This window comes from Bubalus kerabau, chromosome 3 (assembly GCF_029407905.1).
Source record: "Bubalus kerabau isolate K-KA32 ecotype Philippines breed swamp buffalo chromosome 3, PCC_UOA_SB_1v2, whole genome shotgun sequence".
Classification (NCBI taxonomy): domain Eukaryota; kingdom Metazoa; phylum Chordata; class Mammalia; order Artiodactyla; family Bovidae; genus Bubalus; species Bubalus kerabau.
In genome coordinates, this window is record NC_073626.1 from 3138678 (window position 1) to 3159381 (window position 20704).

The 20704-nt window shown below is 49.8% G+C and overlaps 1 protein-coding gene across 7 annotated transcripts in view; it reads left to right on the top strand.

Annotated features, from left to right (window-relative positions):
* Positions 1 to 20704, top strand: part of FARS2 (phenylalanyl-tRNA synthetase 2, mitochondrial) — a 311692-nt gene that overhangs the window by 143986 nt on the left and 147002 nt on the right. The gene's annotated exons all lie outside the window — the stretch shown is intronic.

Here is a 20704-nt window from a genome sequence, read left to right on the forward strand (position 1 = left end):
TTGAAGCATGTTCCTTTTCATCTCTTCTTCCAGCTATTAATTTTTAGTACTTTCATTTACGTTTAAAAAAGCGGTTAGACGTTGAAAGTTCCCGGACAAGAATGAGTAATTGGCAGGCTGAGGTAGAAGCTGGGAGCTGGTTCTGGTTTTCAGAGATAATCATAATAGCTTTAAAGGGAGGTGAAAGCTGTAATCAGAGCTGACTGTGAATCAGGGCGTTGTCCAGTGGCCCCACTCAGCTCTCAGTGATCTCTGGGGAGGCAGGTCAGATGCTGAGGGTTGTCTCTGGACATGGAGGGCAGACCCAGGAGACGGCAGAGGAGCAGAGCGGCTCAGAACATGGGTGACGGGCTGGACGGGGCGGGCGCGAGGGACGTGGATTCTCAAGGCTAAGGCGAGGGGCCCTTGGAACTCCCAGGTGACTGACTTTCCGGGGAGGAGCTGAAGAACACGGAAGGGGTGTCGGGAGAGTAGTGAGTCGAGCTCAGCGCCGGGGCTGGAGGCAGGGGTACAGACGGACGGTGGGCAGGGCAGCAGGGCCACCCTCCCGCAAAAGCGGGCGGCTGCTTTACGTGGATACCCACCGTGGCGCACCGTGGTTTGGAAAACGGGTTAGTGGGAAGAATAGCATCCACAACACTGCATCTGTATGTAACCCGCGCCCAGCGTATGCGTATCCCTGTGTGTTTACATATACACACGGCTTCTGGTTTGTTTCTCTGTTACTTAAAATGCAGGCTGCCATCCTGTCTTGTTTTCTAATGCCCCGTGGAGCTCCGCTGGGTGGTGCTGACGGTACCGTTAGCTTTATGTCCCGTGAGGCCTGCGGGCCGGGGATGCTGGAGACTGTCGCCAGGAAGATGGCAGGGAGGAGCAGGACCCCAGGGGTCCTACAGGGGTGGAAGAGGGAGGCAGGGATCAGCGGGGTAGGTGGTTTTTCTCTCTTTTCTTTTTAAACAAAGATTTTGCCTCATTTCATCCTTTAAAAAAAAAGAAAAATTTAGTGATTCTGAGGTTATCTCAAGGGTGAAAGTTTCCCGCTCTGTTTTCAGGGATGGAGGCTCTGGGAGGTGGGCACTGGGAGGAGGTCCCCCGGGTCACTGCCCCGTCCCGGCCTGACACCGGCCTGCCCGTCTGTGTGTGTCTTGCAGCCGTGGGCCAGGGCTGTCCGTCCCCCTTGGGTTCGCTGGCTCTGCCTCTCTGTGCCCTTCCTGTGCCTTGGGCAGCCTGCTATCCCCCTTGTGGTGAGGTTCTCCTTGGCCCCCGGAGCAGTGGGCACGAAGCCTCATCCTCCATGGAAAGGATGGAGGAACTAGAGCCACCGGACCGCAGGGTCTGAGCCTGTCTCAGCTCGGTGACCCCCATGCCAGGGAGGCCACCTGGGCACTCATCCAAGGTGGACGGGCGTGTGGATTGGGGGGGCAGAGCCTGACCTCACAGGGGAGCGGGCTCCCAGCCCTGCTCCTGAGGCCATGCTAGGAGGGTCCCCCACTGGGCAGCTGAACCCATGGAATGGCATCCTGGTGAAGAGGGGCAGCCGCCTGTGCCTCTTCACGGTGGGCCAGCGCCCAGGAGCCCTCCCTCTGGGCGGGCTTCCTTCTGGTGTGTTAGGGGCCAGCCTCCCAGGTGAATCCCCTGCTTCCTGTCCTCCTCCCTGGGGCTCTGAAGGCAGGAGCCCTTGGTACACGGCTGTCCCCCCAGCCTCTCGGGCTCCAAGGGACTGAGACACAGGGCGAGAGGCACGGCGGTGGGAGTGTCCATGTGCCCCCCCCACGTGGCTGCACTTACTGACTCGGGGCGAGAGGGAGGCCAGAGGCACGGCGGTGACAGTGCCCACGTGCCCACCCCACGCGGTGCACTTACACACGGGGCAAGAGGGGGGCCAGAGGCACGGAGGTGAGAGTGTCTACCTGCCCCCCACGCCCGCCCCCCACGTGGCCGCACTTGCTGGTCAGAAGCGGCGAATCAGAGAAGTAGAGCGATGGAGCCAGTAACGAGAAAGGACGGTGAAAGCCGAGGTGTAGGTCGTTTTACATGAGAAGAGACTTAAGAAATTTTGGGATTTTTCTTGCCAAGGAAAATGAGGAGGGCGAAAGCAGGTATGCTGGGGGGAAAGGCCTATAAATTACATTTAAATAACTTTCCTCCAAAATATAAATCATGAAATTACATAAAATCATTTTGATTTCATTATGTTAACAATAATAAATTTTAATTTTCAGGTGCATATGCCTAAAGGCCTCCAGGCTCTTAAACACAAAATAATCGAAAAGCTAATTAATCACAAACGGGCAACTTTCCCAACTAACTCTAAGAACAGTTCCAATTAAGAAATAATGCCCTATCTACAAAGTAGAATAAAATACACAAACTGACAAGAAACTTAATTACAAATCATAGAAAACTGAGAAGAAAAACAGAGAGGAGACTCGTTTCCCAGGCCAGGTAGCATCTCTGGATGTGTTTGGAGGAGAAGCTGAAGGTGGCCCCAAGTGGGCTTTTCTCTTTATCTTGTGGAGCCGCTCTAGGCCGTTGAATCTTGACTCACGTCTCTCATCGCTTCCAGCTTTGACATTAAAAGACTGAACACGTGAAGGTTGTGCACACTTACTGGGCCTCCTACCTAAACCGTCCTTTATCCGCACCTGTCGATGTCTTCAGCACATTCGAATCCCAAGCACCCAGCACAGCATCTGTAACCCAGGAAACGCCAGATCGTGTTTGTAGCATAAGTGGAGGGGCACGTGATCGCTGGACAAATCCCTTCCTTGGCAGAGGACACAGTGAAATGAAGCAAGCACACAGCAATGACTCTGTCCTCGGGGAAGGCCGCAGGCCCCTTCGAGTTTCCTCCAGGATCCCGAGCTGTGTAGGTCTTGAGAGGTAGAGTCAGAATAACCTATTAGCGACCCCAGGGAGGAGACAGGCCCTCCTCGTTTCATTTTGCTTTAATTCAGCTGATATTGATTGAGGTGCCTGAAGGTAGCAGTACATAATGAAATTGGAATTGCCTGGGAGTCGGAGGAGCAGAAGTAAATTCTAGCCCTGGCTCTGCCTCTAATTAGTCCTGTGACCTGTGTCCAGCCGGATCAGAAGCCAGGTCACCCGTGGACCTCCTGGTTATGTAAGCAGCTTGAAATCCCTTTTCCTGCTTGGTGGGTTTCTGAGTCTGGAAAGTCAGAGCACTAACCCCCCTATTCTCATGGCCTGTTGTGGTTGCTTGACTGTGGTGGTGTTTAGTCCCTAAGTCGTGTCCAACTCTTTGCCACCCCGTGGACGGTAGCCCGCCAGGATCTTCTGTCCATGGAAATCTCCAGGCAAGAATACTGGAGTGAGTTGACAAGCCCTTCTCTAGGGGCTCTTCCTTGACCCAGGGATCACACCTAAGTCTCTGGCATTGGCAGGCATATTCTTTATCCTCTGAGCCACCAGGGAAGTCCCACATGACTGTGTGGGTAAGCCGAAAAAGGCCGTAGATAAAGCATATTTGGATTCTGGCAAAGCACTTGGGAAAGTCTCATAAGATACCCTTATGAAAAGTTTAGGGCTGGATCGTTCATGTAGACATATCTGAAAATTGCTGAATGAACATCTGCAAGACGCCTTGATGAATGAACATGCACGCACGGAAAGAGGCCTCTTGCTTCATTCCACAAGCCCCTGAAGCTGCCCCTCTGTTGTTCAGGGTTCTCTGCAAGCCCTGGGAAGAATGAAAGTCACGCCTCCAGCTTTTCTTCTGAGAGCCTCTTCCGTCTGTCTAGGGAGGCAGTGGGTTGGCCAGGGTGAAGAGAACGATGGCGATCCTCACGGTAACTCCCGTTTAGGAAGCGGTTCAGCTGAAGCTCCGTTTCAGCAGCTCTTGGCCAGACTGAATGAACACTGAGTCCTTGGGGCTCTTTGCTGTCTGAGTCGTCACTTGGCCCCCAGTCAGGTCCCTCCAAATCCCCAGGATGGGGAAGGCTTTCTGAACCATTACAGACGCTGAGAGTCAAGAAGAGATGATTCTGCAAGGTGTATTTTAGATTTGTAAAGATCTACCAATATGTCAGATGTGATAAAAAAAATTCTCTGTCTTCATTCGATCATCTCTGATCTCCCACGTTACAGATGGGAAGATGCTTATAGGAAAGCAAAATAGGAAAAAAAATTTAAAAAGGTAATGAAAATCAAGGATGGGGAAAATCTAAGAGTAAAGTGAATCTAGGAAAGCCCCAGATATGTTTTGATTTTTAGAAAATTCTGTGTGTTACAGATTCACAAATACTCAGCCAAACTCTTAAATGAAGCACAAGTAATCTGCCAACCATCTAGTTAAAACAAATTGTGTGAATTATAATGAAATTCTTTCCAACCAAATACACATTTTTAATGGGAGGAAATGTACTTCAGAGGAACATTAAAAAGACACCAATCTGGGTCATCTCGGAGATGTGCGGCATTCCTTGCATAGTTATTCTGTAATGTTTTGTTGTTGTTAGTTGCTAAGTCATGTCCAGCTCTTTTCTGACCCCCATGGACCCCCACCAGACTCCTCTGTCCATGGGATTTCCCAGGCAGGAACACTGGAGTGGGTTGCTGTTTCCTTCTCCAGGGAATCTTCCTGACCCACTGCTTGAACTCGTGTCTCCTGCATTGCAGGTGGATTCTTTGCCACTGACCTACCTGGGAAGCCCCTATTCTGTAATTGTATTTGGGGATTACCTAGCTCAGGCCATTGTTTAGAAAGGGCTGGTGGCATTTAAAAGTCTAAACATCTCTGAAAATCTGTTTTAAGTGTCTAAAAGTTTTTCAGTGTGAATAAAAATTCAGACATTCAGAGTATTCACCCTACAATTGGCTGAAGCTCTTCTGGCTGAAACACAAGGTAATCATGCGTTCGGTTTGCAAAATGACTGCATATTGCTGTGAGCAGCTCTGCATGGCGAAGAGTATTTTCCCTGAAATTTGGTGCCAACTCTCTCAACTCTTTCCAAATGTTTTGATACAGTCTTGCACTGACATCCTTTTATGTACAGTTAGGAGATTCAAACTCTACTTCGTTAATTCTGCCCCCAAGCCCCTCTTGACATTCCATGACACTTTTGCCGATATGAATTCCTTGTGGACTGATAGCCCGTATGGAAAGAACACCCCAGTCCTAGCCCCAGAGAGTGACCTTGGCCGATGTAGCCGCTTCATGAGAATGTTTATGGCCCATTTTGGATACAGTAATTGGTTCTAAGACCCTGGTCCAGCAGTGGGTTTTTGTGTTTTCCACGTTGACAATTGTGTGTCTCTAACCATATCTTACACCTGATACGTCTTCATTTAAGGTAGGTTTATTGTGTCATCGTAAAATAAAAATAGTAGCGGAGAATATTTTAAAGTGGATTCGCGTTTAGTAATTTAGTGCTCAATGCCATGTCGCTTCAGCCGTGTCCGACTCTTTGCAACCTTAGAACTGTAGCCCACCAGATTCCTCCGTCCATGGGACTCTCCAGGCGAGAAGACTGGAGTAGGTTGCCATGCCCTCTTCTAGGGGATCTTCCCAACCCAGGGATCAAACCTGAGTGTTACGGCTACCTGCCTTGGCAGGTGGGTTCTTTACCACTAGCGCCGCCTGGGAAGCCCTTTCAGTAATTTTAGAATAATGTTAATTACATTTGCCGAAGCACTCAATTTCAAGGTACAGGCTCTTAGATCTGTAATTTAGTTTTCTGTTGGATATTGTTCAGGGTAATTAAGCAGGAGCTGCTGCCACTGAGAAACACACTCAGAATCTGGGTAATTCAGCACCACCAGAGTTCGTGTCTTGCCCTCGTGGGGGCTGACTCTTCTGTTTGGTAGCTCAGCGTCACAGACCCTCCCAGCCTGTGCCAGGCCATCCCCACCTGGCATCCCCATCTGCATCATCTGGCTGCAGGGTCGGGGAGAGGAGCCTGGAGGTGGCGCCCCGCCTCCTAGATGCTGCACCCCTGAGCTACGTGCACCCCCCCACACTTTGTGGACGAGAACCCATCCTCGGCCCCGAGGGACGGTGTCGGGACCAGGAGGAGCCCAGGGGCAGTGTTTGCTGAGCGGTCTGTTCTCTGCCGCTGCCTGGAGAGGAGTTGACGGCAGTAATAACAAACAGCTAGATTCTCAATCGCACAGGCTTTCTCGACTTTTAAATGAATTTTAATGACAAATTTTATTTGATTAACGTGACTTGTTGACACAGCCACACAAGCCAAGCTGTGTGATAGAAAACTGCAGGGACCCAGGTTATGGTGCTGGTTCTGCCTTTGTTAGTGTGTACATTTGTATTTGCCATTTAAATTATTTCACCTCTTTTCTCTTTACACCTGAAATAATTAGCTCGTACCACGATCCCTTATAACTTCAATTTTTGAATGTCTGTATTCTACTCACGGTCTACCACAGGTAAATGTTTTCACAACCAGGTTCTGCACTGAAGTAGATGGAGTATGTTTGCAGTCTGTCTTTGCATTCTTTTTTGTTAACCAAGGATATAAAACGTTCACTCAGGAACCCAGAATTTAAACGTTCAACTCTGATTTCATTGGTTCATGTACTACTCTGAATCAGTTTAATTCAGCAAAGGTTTGATTGCCTGCTGCTATGCATAAGCGTTTTGCCGGGTGCTTGGCGTATGAAGACGAGTAGACCTGGCAGGCTTTGGTTCTGGGGTAACAAGTACTCTAGCGTTGGAGACAGGAGTGCACAGATGAGTGCAGTGTGCTCTGGGAAGGGGGGCCGTGGCTGGCCCAACAGTTAATGGAGTGTGACTCTGTGCTTGGCATAGCTCGGGGGGTAGGCAGGGGCATCTGAGCTGATTCCCAGGAAATTAACACAGTAAGTTTGGAAGAGCATGGCACGTGGGGAAAAGCGTCAAGCGCTCGTTGGCACTGGGGCTGCCCTGTCCAGCGCAGCAGCCCTGGCCATGCGTAGCTGTCATGCATGTGGAATGCAGTTCAAACGGAGAGTCCTGTACGTGTGAAATATATACCAGGGTTTCAAATACTTAATTCAAAAATGAATGTAACCTATCTCATGAATACTTTAAAAATTATCAATTACATGGTGCGATGAATATTTTAGATATAGTAGGTTAAGCATATTAATGAATTCCACCTCCCCCGGCCCTGCCGTGTTCAATGTGGCCACTAGGAAATTTAAACCGCCTGCATGGCCTGTGTTCTGTTTCTGTTGGATGAGGCTGCTCTGGGGCACAGCTTGTGAAGGAAGACGTGGCCGGAGTTGCTGGGTCCCTTCACTGTCTACCTGAAAGTATCAGAGCATTGTTAATCAGCTGCTGCTGCTGCTGCTGAGTCGCTTCAGTCGTGTCCGACTCTGTGCGACCCCAGAGACGGCAGCCCACCAGGCTCCCCCGTCCCTGGGATTCTCCAGGCAAGGACACTGGTGGGTTGCCATTTCCTTCTCCAATGCATGAAAGTGAAAAGTGAAAGTGAAGTCGCTCAGTCGTGTCCGACTCTTAGCGACCCCACGGACTGCAGCCTACCAGGCTCCTCCGTCCATGGAATTTTCCAGGCAAGAGTACTGGAGTGGGGATTCCAATACAAAATAAAAAGTTTAAAACCAAATGTCTAATAATGCAAAAAAAAAAAAAAAAAATCACACAAGAAAGTGGATTACCAATATTGAAAACTGAGTCTAAAAGATTTCACTCTGTTGTCTCTTAAATTCTTCTTATCAAATACCTAGAATAAATAGACTTCTAACTTAAAAAGTGTTGGTTACATGATGAAATGAGTATTTTAGACACATTAGGTTAAGTATATTAATATAGTTAGTGTCACCTGTGTTTTTCCCCCTTTCTTCCATGTGGCACTGGAACGTTTAGACCTCCCTGCATGGCCTGCGGTCTGTTTCTATTGAATGAGGCTGTTCTGGGGCAGAGCCTGTGAAGGAGGGTGTGGCCGGAGTTGCTGATGGACGGTGGGCAGAGGCGGTTGGGGGGGATGTGCTGCGGGGTGGCTTGGGTGCTGCTCCCTCGTCAGCTCAGCCTTTATCTGTTTAGGCTGCAGAGCTTTCCATGGCAGAGTCACGGTCGCTGTGTGCATGTTAGTCAGCCCGAGGCTTTGTGGTTGATGGGGCCTCTCAGTGGCTCAGCGGTAGAGAGTCCACTTGCCAGTGCAAGAGATGTGGCTTCAGTCCCTGGGTGGGGAAGATGCCCTGGAGGAGGGCACGGCACCCCCTCCAGTGTTCTTGGCTGGAGAATCCCACGGACAGAGGAGCCTGGGGGGCTGCAGTCCACGGGGTCGCAGGGAGTCGGACACGACTGAGCGACTAGACAGCAACGAGTGGATGGTGCTGTGCCGGCTGTCAGCTGGAGGCTGGGTTACTCGCCAGGTGGCTGGGACTGCCGTACCCAGAGGGCCAGAGGGGGGCTGCGTGCGGGCAGTGGCAGTAACAACGGAGGTCAGCAGTTGGAGTTCGGAACGAGGAGTCGGAGGGGGACTGCCGGGTCTCTGTCTTGGGTGACTGGTGGAACGGTTGTATCACAGGCTGAGGCCTTCCGGTTTGGAGAAGCAGGATCTGCACTGGGGAGGGGGACAGTGCGTGTAGGTTGACATGATTGGCCGTGGTACGTCGGCAGGTGCTTGGGTTGATAGAGCTGAAGCTCCGACAAGAGGTCGGGGCTGGAGAGAGAGGCTTGGGAGTGCCCAGGTGGCAAGAAAACAGTGGGATTCTGTGTAGTTAGCCGGAGGACTGGGGGTTGGGGAGGATGGGAGGCAGTTGTGGCCCCCGGAGCGCTGAAGGATGCCCCAGAGCGGGACCCCTGGACAGGCAGGGACCTTGCCCTGGGTGGCCCCACCTCCAGAGCCGTGAGAAGGGAGTTTTTAATGTCTCGTAACCACCGGTCTCTGGTACTTTGTTATAGCAGCCTGAACTAGGTTCCAGGAGGGAGCTTTGACTTTGGCAGGTAGGGTTCCTGTCGGTGTTGGTTTTTGCGAAGGTGAGTCCTGATAGAACGGAGTGTAGAGGCCGCAGTGCCATTCAGCTTGATCGTACCGAGGTGCTGACGGGGGCTGAAGACTGGACTCCGTGCATGTCAACTGCCCTTTCCAGAAGCTTGTCCAGAGGGAAGGGGCAACATATGCTAGAAGCAGGCTTCGGAGAGTTTGAAGGGAGAGCTTTCAACACGTAGATTGGTTGGCGAGAGGGGTGGTGATTTTGGATGCTGTTTGCTGGGTGAAGCTTGGACGTGGAAATTTCTCCGTCAGTCCTGTGCCCAAGGCCCAGGAAGGAGGTATATAGTAAGGGAGCTGCTGTGTATTCCAAGTTTCCCTTTTTCTCTGCTGTACTCTCAAAGACCACATAACTCTCTGAGCCCGGTCCCCTATGTCATTTTAAAAAACAACGAAATAGAATAGGGGTCGCCTTGTGTTCTCAGATTTAGTTGACCCCACCATGGGGTTTATTCCGTTACGTCTTGCTGGATGGATCTGGTGTGGTCTGCACCCTGAGCTCCTTTGAGAAAGTGGATGATTTGTCTGTTCATAGTTTTCCTGTGTTGCTTCGAATAAGCCAGTGAGATCAGAAGAGTGAATTCAAGCTCAGAGGCTGTAACCGTCACCCAGGTGACTTTCTTAAAATTCAGTTTTGCTTCCTGTTGGAGCGACCACTGTTGGGGTCTTCCTGACAAAGAGTCCTGGCCGGTTCCCCACGACGCCCGGCTGTTAGCAGTTTTGGGAGGAGGTGGCAACAGTTCCTCTTGACCAAAGACAGAGATGTGCTCAGTGACCTGCTGCCCCCAGGGTGAGCGGAGTCTGAGGATCCTCAAGTCAGTTCAGAGGGGAAGCTGCCTGCCGCGGTGCTGCTGCTGGTGGCGGTTTCCGTAAGAAGGTCTTGGGTGGGGTTTGTAAGGCCTGAATGCACGCATTGCAGGCAAGCCGTGGCAGGCCCCCCTCCATGTCCAGAGAGTCACACTTGCCTCGGCCCGGGCTCCTGTTGGGGACAGCCACGCCATGTCCAGAGAGTCACGCTTGCCTCGGCTCGGGCTCCTGTTGGGGACAGCCACGTCATGTCCAGAGAGTCACGCTTGCCTCGGCCCGGGCTCCTGCTGGGGACAGCCACGCCATGTCCAGAGAGTCACGCTTGCCTCGGCCCGGGCTCCTGTTGGGGACAGCCACGCCATATCCAGAGAGTCACGCTTGCCTCGGCCCGGGCTCCTGTTGGGGACAGCCACGCCATGTCCAGAGAGTCACGCTTGCCTCGGCTCGACAGCCACGTCCAGCTCAAAGCTGTCGCATTACAGCAGTACTCATGCCTCTTGCCTTTAGACCAAGTCACACAGTTCCTGCTCTGTATTTGGCAGCGGGTGACGGATGTGACCAGTTCTGCCCCTGCCCTTGAAGGGCACATTTTGAAAATTATTATTAAGAAAACTTTCAAGCATTCTACAGAGCCCAGAGAATAATACAGTAGGTTCTCTGTTCACAACACCAGCTCATGAAATGACGAGAGAGAGGCCCGGCGGCCCAGTGGCAGGGGTGACCCTGTGCCTGCCTGCCTTCTTGTCCGCGGCTCTGATTGTTGGGCCGCAGCGTCTGCCAGTTGGACGAGTGAGAAATGGTGAAGCCATGCTTTTTTGAATTATCTCTGGAGTTCCTGGGAAAAGACAACACGAAGAGGATAAGTTTGCAAAGAAATAGAGCTCCCCAAGGAAGTAAATTATTGATTAAAAATTCATGACAAATGTATTAAAACTGAAAATGAGAAAATATCGACGGATACATGTGTTAGTGACCCAGAATATTTTGATTGTCCTGTTGGATTTTGATTGGTCACTGAGGGATGGATTTGGCCGCTGCCCCCAAGGGAGGCAGGGTGGGCTTACGTTTGACAGATGCTGTTAACCAGCAAGAGTGATGGCCACGCGCCTGCTTCTCTCCTGATAGAATCACATCCGATGCAAGCTCGGGTTCTTAAAGGCTTTGCTTTAAAAACAACAAAAGCAAACATATTCTTAGGAGTTCTTAGAAATCCTTTCTTTCCCTTTGTAAATTTTTTTTTTTTTTTTGGCATGTGGGATCTTAGTTTTCTGACCAGGGCCTCTGGTTCTCCATCCTCTCTGGGTCACCTGTTTTAGTGCTAAGTTCCTTAGACTTTCAAGGGTTTTTTTTGTTTTTTCTTACATTTTGGCAGTTTCTTGTTTACTGAACAATTACACAGTTTGCTCCGTTGCTCAGTTGTGTCTGACTCTGCAGCCCCATGGACTGTAGCCCACCAGGCTCCTTTTGTCCATGGGATTCTGCAGCAAAAATATCGGAGTGGGGTGCCATTCCCTTCTCCAGGGGAATCTTCCCAACCCAGGGAACAAACCTGTGTCTCTTGTGTCTCCTGCATTGGCAGGCGGGTTCTTTACCAGTGAGCCACCGGGAAGCCCTTGCGGTGAAGGAACACTGTTTTCTTAGTAACAGTTTATAAGTAGTGGGCTCTCTATAAATCTCCTCCAGAGTTTATTTGAAGTGTTTATACTGAGCTAGCAAAATTATTTTTGTAGGACAAGGAAAAGTGGCATCGATCCCCAGAGTTTGGTGCCACTCAGAGGTTATATTGCTCTGCAGTGAGTCCAGATTCCTCTCACATCAGAAAGTCAGGGCTGATTAATTGTCAGGATAGACTGGGGCTGTGCTGAGCTAACAGAGGCCCTCCTGAAATCTTAGTGGTTTAATCCACTGATGGAGTCCTCTGTCCACAGCAACGCCATTTGGAATGTGTGGCCCCCAGATCCCCTGCAGCAGGGGAGGAGGGAGCTGGAGGGTCTCCAAGGAGTGGGGGGTCTCGCTTCCGCCCACTTCGGTTCCAGGGGCCGGAGCTCAGTCGCATGGCCCCCAGGCTCTGCCCAGGGTGCAGAGGGTGGCACAGGGCTTGATTTCCACAGAGCGTTTCCCCCATGGACACCCTTCCCACCGGCCTGGATGTGACCGGCCGGTTTGTTGATGAAAGGGACAGTCTGTGTCATCGTTCCAACGACCGATTTGGTCTGATTCACACATTATGTCACAGAACTTCCATGTGCTTACACCCGTGGGACTGTGTTTTTAGCTTTGCCAACCGATAGCTTATTTTTATCCAGCTCTGTTCCCATGTCCGTTTAAGTTCCCCCTCCATCTGCTTTTATCTCTCAGATTTTGTATCCAAATGGCTAAAAATGCCTCGGATCCCTTGGGAAGAAGAAGGGAGACAGTGGGCACATTTAATTCCCGTGCTCCTATTTCCTTGTTCTATTCCCTGTCTCTTTCCTTCGGTTTAATATTATACGCCACTCTCTTTGGGGTCCAGAATAAACTATCTGAATATTTCGACTATCTGCATTACCTAGAGGCAGGGAAGGCAAGAGCAAGTCTGGGGGTTGGGAGGCAGAGAACCGCAGGAGGCCGTTTTCCTGAGGGGAGGAAGAAGGAAGGACAAGTAAACCACTTATAACATGGCAGTCAATGGGCCGGACTCAGTAGGTGTAATAAACCCTAAACCAGTTTTGTTTTTCACACCACTGCCTTCAGCAGGTTCTGTCTAATCTTCCTCCTCATTCAGGGTGAGGTTTCAAGCAGATCTCAGCCTTCCTGGTCGTTTTCAAGGGCGGTCCGGTCCGATGGCACAGCTTCCGTCTTCTGTCCAGCTTAGTCTTCTGTCCAGCTTAACGCTGCTTCCCTCCCTGGGCTCAGAACGGGGTGCAGGGGTGGGAGCCGGAAGGTGGTGACCGGGGAGCGGGGGCAGCGGAGGGGAGCGCTGGGCGGGGAGGGGGGAAGCGAGGCGAGGCGAGGCCGGGAGAGGGCCTCTGTCACCGGAGAGCTGGAGCGCGGCGGTGGTGGCTTCTGGGAGTGGCCAGTGTCCAAATGCTGACTTTTTTTCCTCAGAGGAGTAAGATCCCGCTAGCTGCATGGCCAAAAAGAAAAAAGAAACAGCTTCGCGTCAGCCTAGCAGTCCTGAAGGGAACTGAACTGTGTGTTCGGGCCTGCCTTAAAGGCTGACTCTTCTCTGGGTGTAGGTGGTCACTAAGGAGATGGTCTCCTGCCGTGGAGACCACAGGCATGCCACTCTATAAACTGTAGACTGTGGGAGCAAGCCAAGGAAGAAAATAGCATATTTCTAAGATACTCCTATTGATTTGTTCTCTTTTTGGAAAGATCAGAGAATGCATCCATAGCACTGAAACAACCCAATTAATGCTGCTGCTGCTAAGTCGCTTCAGTCGTGTCCAACTCAGTGCGACCCCATAGACGGCAGCCCACCAGGCTCCGCCATCCTTGGGATTCTCCAGGCAAGAACACTGGAGTGGGTTGCCATTTCCTTTTGCAATGCATGAAAGTGAAAGTGAAGTCGCTCAGTCATGTCCGACTCTTCGCGACCCCATGGACTGCAGCCTACCGGGCTCCTCCGCCCATGGGATTTTCCAGGCAAGTGTACTGGAGTGGGGTGCCATCGCCTTCTCCGACACAATTAGTATCTACCCAGTCACAGCCAGTGATGAGCTCATCCAGCTCTCGTGTGTTGACAGGGGAGGTGGATGCTACGGGTGGACAGGTGCAGGACACAGCTGACGTCAGGGACTCGAGTTCCCAGCCAGTCTCAGTGGAGGCAAAGAGGTGCTTCTCAGCTTTTCCTCCGGGGGTGGAATCCTGTTGGATTTTTAGTTTGTTTTATATGTCGTCTTTTAATTATGTTTCAGATAATGATGAAGAGAGATGCAATTTGGTTATGAGAGTAAATCTTAAAAGGCTCAATCTACTGCCGAAAACAACTCCCACCAGGAAAGAGGGTTCCATTAATTGTCATTACTCGGGAATTATGGAATTAGAGCTGCTGACGTTTCTTTTATCATTTGTATATTTAAGTGACAGTGGCATTACTTACTCTAAATTAAGTTCCTTTCACGGTTAAAAATTATAACAATGTGATAAGAAATAGAGCACTATTAACTTTTATTTTGGAACACCATCTTTCTAACAGAGGTAAAGGTACAGTTTTTCAGACTAGAAGGCAGGAAGGGTTATTCCTTGGCTTTGTAACAGAAGGGAATAGATAAGTGCATCGAAGTTAATTCTCCAGGAGTTTCAATAAGGAGATGGATGGGCTTCCTGGGTGGCTCAGCGATAAAGAACCCACCTGCAGTGCGGGAGATGTGGGTTCGATCCCTGAGTCGGGAAGATCCTCTGGAGAAGGGCATGGCAATCCCCTCCAGTATTACCGCCTGGAGAATCCCATGGACAGAGGAGCCTGGAGGGGGAGGCTACAGCCCCTGGGGTCACAGGTCGGACACGACTGATGGGACTTAGCACGCGCGCCGCGCTCAGAAGGAAGAGAACACTCTCCCACGGGGCTTCCCCCTGGCAGCCGGGCCTGGGCTGGGTTACTCTCGCCACTTGGAGCTGCCCTGTGCATCTGACTCGTGGTCAGTGGAGTCAGAGCCACAAGGCCTGTGGGATCTGTGGGCAGGCCGGCGCTGGCCCGCCGTCCAAGGCCTGTCCCCAAGGCGCCTCCCTCCCGTCATTTGGGCTCCCGGGGTTACAGTCCCCATTTCTGCTCCTTCCTTCCTGAAAGACATCTCAGTTCTCGGCGACTTGTTGCCTGTGGCCCAGTTTTGATGGCTCTTGTTAATAAGGCACCTTAACAATATCTGTGAAGCAGGTGGAAGTGTATCCCAGCACTGACCGTTCTGCATGGAGTTTGACAGGCTTCCTTGAGTACCTGTTACGGACGTGGGTCAATCACATTCTGAAACTTGGTGTATGAAGAATCCCCATTTAGTTGAAAGTGATTGTAATTGATGATCATCTTAGTGCATGTAAAATGTGATTCGGTTTTTAAAAAGTCTCCCATACACATTTTGGAATTATATTGTTACCTGAAGTTCTGTGTGTAATTCAGGCAATTCAAAACAGAATAACAGCACTCAAAGAAAAGCAACTTCTGCCTCAACAATGGAAGATGAGCAAAGCCAGTGAACTGTTAAGGGGGCCCGTTTTTGCTCACTGAAAACCTGTGCTGGCAGGCCGCTGCACAGTAGTCCTTGATTCTCCTGAGTTCTAGGGCCTTAGATTGAAATGGGAGGGAAAGGGTTAAAGGATAAACCTGCTATAGTTTGGTGGCCAGTCAAAGGGAGGTATAGGAGGTAGGATGTGAGTCCTCGGTTGATTACACGCCAGTCAATGTATTTAGATTTTTGTTGTTATTGTTTAGTCCCTAAGTTGAGTCCAGCTCTTTGTGTCCCCATGGACTGCAGCGGGCCAAGTTCCTCTGTCCTCTGACATCTCTCAGAGTTTGCTCAAACTCCCGTCAGCTGAGTCGGTGATGCCATCCAACCATCTCATCCTCTGTCACCCTCTTCTCTTCCTGCCCTCCCTCAGTCTTTCCCAGCATCAGGGTCTTTTCCAATGAGTCGGCTCTTCACATCAGGTAGCCAAAGTATTAGAGCTGTTCTTTAGTTTTTAACTCTTTGTAGATGCTAAGCAAGGCAAGGCTGTTCCCTTGATATTTTCAAAAGGCTCTGGACCACCCTGTACTGCCGTCAGCTTGGCCAACTCAACTCCGTTTCACGTCTCTTCTGCCGTGTGTTTCCCCCTTGTGGGGAGGATGTGGATTTTTAGGACATAGGTCCCTGAAGGAAACTGGAGACGTTATGAGGAGCGTTCTGGCTGGACACAACCCTGCCCTGGGGCATTGGTTCAGGCGCTGCTGCTCAGCATTTGTGCCAAAAATCGCTCATGAGAACTAATGGGCCCCTCTGTACACACAGCTCAGGGCCCGCGACTCCACGCTCTGTGGTGACTGAAATGGGAAGGAAGTCCAAAAGCAAGAGGGGTGTGCGCATGCGCCGACCCCCTTTGCTGCACAGCAGGAACCACTCAGCACTGCAGAGCAGCTGCAGTCCAGTAAAACTTCCTTAAAAAATGACCCATAAAAAAAAAAAGGACGACAACAGCAAAAAAACCTTCCGTTACAATGCTGATTAGAATCCAGCCCAGCTCAGACCATACGAAGAACACGGTTTTCGTGGCCTGTAGAGGCTAGTCCCAGTCTGTTCCCGCCCGTGGTAAAGTTCTCTTCAAAGAGGGCTGCCTCTGGACCGTGTGAAGGACTTGTCGACCGAAGCGCACGGAGCCGAGGCTGGATACACCTAGAGAAAGTTCTCAGGCGGGAGAGCAGCCTCTGGGCTCAGCTCGAAAAGTCAATCATCCGGTGACAAGCCTCTGTGGAAGCGGCTCAAGAATTGTAGCAGGAACGCGGGGGGTCAAGGACTCAGTCCGTGACAGGAGGAAAGAAATCAGAATTTATGTAGCTGTACTGGCCTTCCCAGGCCTGCCTGTGGACGCGTGTGTCACACTGGGATGCTGCGGGCTTCTGTCCCTGTGTGGCTGTCTTCACAGCTAACGGTCAACGGCAGTGGAGGCCTTTTGTCCCCAGCAGCTACTCCACACGAGCCCCGTCAGCTCACGCTGCAGGCCCCATGTGTACTGGTCAGGACCACTGTGAAAGGCACGCTCAGAGTGACAAAAAGCCTTCAGAAAAGCCTGCTAATATATGTAAGCAACTACTTATGCAAATCATTTTAGTAGCTTTCATGGAATAATGACTAAGTCCATCAGGAAACTAGCAGTTACAAAGCAAAAAGCACACAAACATAAGCATAAGTGGAACGGAAGTCTCTTATGTTTTGAAATACTTTGAACAGAGCCTCTTGAAGTTAATGTTTCATTGGATATATACTTGAAGTAAAAAAAAATAAATAAAAGATAGATTTGAGTCCCAGTGTCTGTGATCTTGCTAAAGTGGTGTTTATTTTTTAAACATAGCTAAGAATACCAGTCTGACATCCCCTATAGGGTCATTGTGAGGATCAGAGTCAAGATAATTGAGGTGAAGTACTTTGTAACTGGTAAAGTTCTATAAAATATGAATACTAATTGCTAGGTTGTTTCAGCGTTTCTTGTCACAGTTATTTTGGGAAAGTGTCAGTTCATTGAGCCAAAGAATTCCTAGAAATCAGCCACTATTGACAGGGAAGTACTTAATATAATAAAAATATTTTTCCAGTATGTAATGGTTAAAAGTTTTAATTTGACCCTGGGCTTTGCCAGGTGGCTCAGACGATAAAGAATCTGCCTGCAATGCAGGAGACCTGGGTTCAATCCCTGAGATTCCCTGGAGGAGGACATGGCAACCCACTGCAGTGTTCCTGCCTGGAGAATCCCATGGACAGAGGAGCCTGGCGGGCTGCAGTCCATGGGATCACAAAGAGTCAGACATGATGGAGCGACTAACACAGTTCGCAGCAGAGCAGCCTGTGACAGGAAACGTGGGGTGCAGGGTTCAGTCACTGGGGAAGAAAGTGAGATGGGAGGAGGAGGGGTTGGTGCAGAAACAGCTCAGATGCTGGGTCCCCTAAGCCACGGCCCAGGCCTGCCGCTGGCCTGTCTGGACGAGGCCAGTGACGGTGAAGAAGGCAAGGGGAGGGGACAGGGCATTCCGTTTTCCTGTTATTCCTTCTTTTGAGTCCCAGTCGCTTCTTTCTGAGGTGTCTTTTCAGAAATAGCATCTTGCATATCGCCTCATACTGTGATAGATAACCTCTCTCACGGATTTAAAGTCACTGCCTGTATCAAAAACTTCATTTTTAAGTATGAAATTCTTCCATTAACATGACCCGTTTAAATGAAGTCAATAAGTTAAAAAGTGGAAAAGTCTCTGAGCCCCGGCTTCCTGTTGCTCACTCCCTTCCTCTCCGTGTGAGCCTTGTATGCGCGCGGGAAGCTGGTCCAGCCCCCCAGAAGTGTCAGTGATGGAAGCCAGCCCCCATCCCCAGCCCTCGGATCAGACGCTGCCCACAGAATCCGACAGCAAACAGTAAACGCGACAAACGTGAAAAGTTGTGGAGTCTTAGAAGGTGGTGTTCTCTGAAGAAAACAGAGCAGAGTAAGGGGATTCGTTGCTGAAAATCCTTCTAAGAAGGTCAGCTTCTGTATAAAACTGAAATCATATGAGATAGGAGTCCGGAGATGGGAAGTTCAAAAGCAGGAAGAGGAGGAGGAGGAGACCTAACTGCCTCCCATCTGGAACGTTCTATGTAACTGAGGGTGCTTCTTTCCAGTCAGTTTTCTGCTCCAGAGATTTTCGTTTACTGGAAACTTCCAGTTCTGGAATGTAGGAAAAAAGGAGAAAAAAAATGCTGCCTTAAAACCCTGTCAGCCCAGGAGCACCCGGCAACAGATTACCGCCGAGGAGTGCCAAAGGCCTGAGAATTAGACCTGCCCAGATGACGGTGCCTCCGAGTGTCTGGTTAGTTACGGCTCTCTGTCTTCCATAAAGAATTGAGGTGCCGTGTAAAAGTATGTGCAGGAGGATAGAATAAGTAGTTCAGATAATCAGGACGAAGACGATGTAAGGATAAGAAAATGGAACTGGAGCGAGAGACGCATGGGGCCGCGTCACCATTCTCAGAGGTGACTGGTAAGGATGGCCGTGCGATTCCACAGGGCGGAGCGAGGAGTGAGCATCAGTTATGTAAAGTCGAGATACCCTCACACTGAAAACGATCCAGTTGTTCGGGAGAAGAAAAGAAGCTTTTCCTGTTCGCATTTTCTCAGACCTGAGATCAGTGTATTTCATGAAGACTCGTCGGGACGACTCAGTGACCTAGTGACCAGCACTCTCGACAGGGAGCTCCTGGCACCTCCCGAATGTGATGGGCCAGACAGCTCAGTGGTGGTGGTTTAGTTGCTCAGTCGTGTCCAACTCTTGCGACCCTACGGACTGCAGCCCGCCAGGCTCCTCTGTCCATGGGATTCTCCAGGCAAGAATCCTGGAGTGGGTTGCCATTTTGCAGGGGTGCAATTCAGAACAGGCAGAGCTCAATGGGACCAAAGCAAAGTGTTTCAAAAATAGAATTTGATGCAGCTCAGCCCATAGACGTCCTTCCTTGCAGCCCTTCCTGGTGATTGGCCGTCAGGAGCAGGCTTTGCAGTAAGAATGAGTAGAGAGTCAGAGGTGGTGGGCAGTGGAGGAAGCTGGAGGCTGCTCCTCCTGAGGGCCTCGTCCTTGAGCGTCCACGTACGAGGTCCTGTGGTCTTAGGTGCCGATGGGATGGCCCCTCGCTGCTCTGCGTCCGGGGTCCTCTCAGGCCTGTCCTCGCTGGCAGCCAGGAGGCCCCCGTGTCACACCCACCCTGAGTTTTTGTATATTGTGATCTTCCTAAATGCATCTCTTGGTTACCTTTCAAATATGATGTGGGCCTGCTCAGTCGCTTCAGTCGTGTCTGACTCTTGGCGACCCCATGGACTGTAGCCCGCCAGGTTCCTCTGTCCACGGGATCCTCCAGGCAAGAATCCTGGGGTGGGTTACGGTGGCCTCCTCCAGGGCATCTTCCCGACCCAGGGATTGAACCTGCCTCTCTGAGGTCTCCTGCATTAACAGGTGGGTTCTTTACCACTAGCTCCACCTGGGAGGCCCTTTGTTCTTATAACCTCGCCAGAATAGACAGAAATTATTTCATTCAGCTGTGAGAATTTTTATCTGAAATGTTTCTTCTCACGCGTTAGATAAAAGGTGTATAAAAGTCTGTTTTCCATTCGCCCAGTTACTTCCCCTAAAAGGACAGACGGCTACTGCTTTTTTTTTTTTTCTATCCATAATATTCCACTGTATGGATATAGTGGGGTTTATTCAACCCGCTTCCTATTCATGGACACTTGGGTTGTTTATTGTCTTGTTATAAACAATGCTCTTGTAAACAGCCTTATACATTCGTAACTTCCTGTACGTGGGAAACAGCCTGGTAGTCAAAGCAGCAGAGTGGTGTGTCTGTGACTCTGAGGACGGCAACAGGGTGATGCTCCTTAGGTCTGGGGGTGAAAAGCCCACACGTGCACCTGCTCTCAGCGTACGAAAGGTCGTGGTTTCCCTCGGCTTTGGTGTCAAGTATGCGATGAGATGTTTTTATTTTTGCCAGTCGAATAAGTAAAAAATGGTAATCTGGTGCACTTTTGTTTTTCTTAAGTAAACTTTTCATTTGCTTAAGAATCATTTTTTTTCTCCCTTTTTGTGCACATCTTCATATTCTTTGCCTGTCTGAATAATGAGATTGTTTTTCTTTTTCTTACCTACCGTTGGGGGCTTCGTGTCGTTTTTATCTTGCTCTAGGAAAGTTTCAGCGGTAAGGAAGCTGGTGAGGGTAATGAATGAAAGAAGCAAAGCTAAGAACTAAAAACTGCTGCATGTTAAATAGATTCAAATACACTAAACCTACTGCTCTTTCAGCTGTGGGTGCTGGGCTCAGATGGTTGGTTTTATCTAAAAATTTTATAATAAAATATAAAGGATTTAATAATTAAGGAAAAAGTCTAACTCACAGAGCAACATTAATATTCCACCTATCTTTATTATTTTTTATTTGCAAAGACAGTTCAGAAACATGTTTTAAACATATTTTAAAACTATTAACCTTATAATCTTTGAACATCACACTTTATTATTATTATTATTTTTTTACATTACAACCCTTATTTGTCCCTATATTGAAGAGTGGTATCATAGTACATACTCATTTTCAGATAGACATTTTTTATAAGCTCGTGATAAACATTTACTGTGTAAACGCACCTTGCCTCTGGTCGGCACCCACTGAGGTCCTGTCTGGGTGTCAGGAGTGGGATGGACCTGCGGCCCCTCATACCCTTTAAACCTCTTTCTGGTCTCCTCT